Raw genomic sequence first — 1,764 nt, 5'->3', positions numbered from 1 at the left:
ACTCACTTCACCAAAAATCAAGAGGCTGCCAAACACTCACATATATCATCTTTAGAGTGGATTGATGATAATAAGGGATGTAAAATATTTGCCCAGTAACTTCTTCCATTCAACAATTCTTCTGGATTTAAAGATTGGATGTGCCTTCATCACAACTATGCAGGCTTTTTAACTTATTCCTGTGTTCAGAGATTTAAAAGGAATAGATGGAAAACGCAAAATTGTGATAATCAGAAGAGAAGCAATATTAAAAGATTTTTTTTTCAGAATCTCCACAGTTTAGAAAGGACATATTTGATATTCCTATTTCTCATGCTATAGATGATTGGATTGAACAGGGGTGGAAGGAGGGAATAAAAAATAGTCAACCCAAAATCTAATGGGCTGTCAGAGTGAGGTCTCAGATAGGCAATACATCCACTTAATATTAACATAGACACTACAATAAGGTGGGGAAGACAAGAGGATAAGGCTTTTTGCCTACCTTGTTCAGAAGAGATTTTTAATACTGCCTTGAAGATTATAGTGTAAGATATGATAATAAAAGTAAAACAACCTAGTGCCGCAATGACACTGGCCACAAGAATTCCAACCTCAAGTAGATTTATGCCAGAGCAGGATAGTTTTAGCAATTGTGGAATTTCACAGAAAAATTGGTTGACAACATTAGAACAAAAAAAAGGATGGAAAATGTGCCAGTGGTATGCAACATTCCATAGAAAAGATTTATAATCCACACTAGAATTATTATTCTGGTGCAGGCTTTCAAATTCATCACCATCTCATAGTGCAGTGGATGGCAAATAGCAACATACCGGTCCTATGCCATGATTGTCAGGAGGGAGAAATCATAGGCTTCAAAGGAGATAAAGAGAAAGTATTGAGTAACACAACCAAAGTAAGAGATTTGTCTGGTGTTCATAAGAGAATTTACCATGGATTTTGGGACAATGACTGAAGCAATGCCCAGGTCCTGCACAGCTAAATTCATTAGAAAGAAGTACATGGGACTGTGCAGTTGATGATCAAAAGCTACTGCAGAGATGATGAGAAGATTTGTTGCTATAGTTGCCAGATATAACACAAGGAACATGAAAAAATGTAAAAGCTGTATATGCCGATTTTTTGAGAATTCCAAGAGCAAAAAGTAAGAAATGTTTTGATTCCTCATGTTTCATTTAGGACAAATCTGCAGGGCATAACTGGAAGGAAACAGAGAAAGGAGATGCAGTTAAATACAATTTGGGAAATTGGATTTTGATAAGTGGTTAGAAAAGTAAACAAACAATGTATGAACAGAATGAAGAGAGAAACAGATCATGGAAAAAGTAAATGTAGGATGTGCATATTAGAGTATTAGAATACTCTCTTGTTCATTTCTATCTATTTGTAATCCACCTGAACTAAATAACCAACCACCAACCTCATATTTTTCATTCTTTCATATTTCCAGTTCGGTTATTTCATGCACTGATCAAAAGGATTGCCTAAGATGATGAAAATCCTGTTGAAGTCTACTTTTAGCCCTGTAAGTTTACTGGGAATGTTTGAATCAGTCAAAATCTCTCACCACTTGTACAAGACTGTGATTATGTTGGAAAATATGGTGCTTTGGACTGCTAGAAGAAAAACATGTAAATCTGGCAAATAAATATGACAATAATTTGTTCCGACCCAGAGTTGTGATTTTACAGGAATAGCATGATAAGATGTAGGGTCAGCAGATAGACATAACCAGCATTTCTGACCTAGGGTAGGGTTATA

The 1,764-nt window shown here is 35.7% G+C and overlaps 1 pseudogene; it reads right to left on the bottom strand.

Annotated features, from left to right (window-relative positions):
- Positions 1-263: 263 nt before the first annotated feature.
- On the bottom strand, positions 264-1,171 carry LOC117669008 (olfactory receptor 14A16-like; annotated as a pseudogene).
- Positions 1,172-1,764: the final 593 nt, after the last annotated feature.

The sequence above is a fragment of the Pantherophis guttatus genome, chromosome 4 (assembly GCF_059756535.1).
Source record: "Pantherophis guttatus breed Tessera chromosome 4, ASM5975653v1, whole genome shotgun sequence".
NCBI lineage: Eukaryota > Metazoa > Chordata > Lepidosauria > Squamata > Colubridae > Pantherophis > Pantherophis guttatus.
This window is presented reverse-complemented; position numbering and strand designations above follow the sequence as displayed.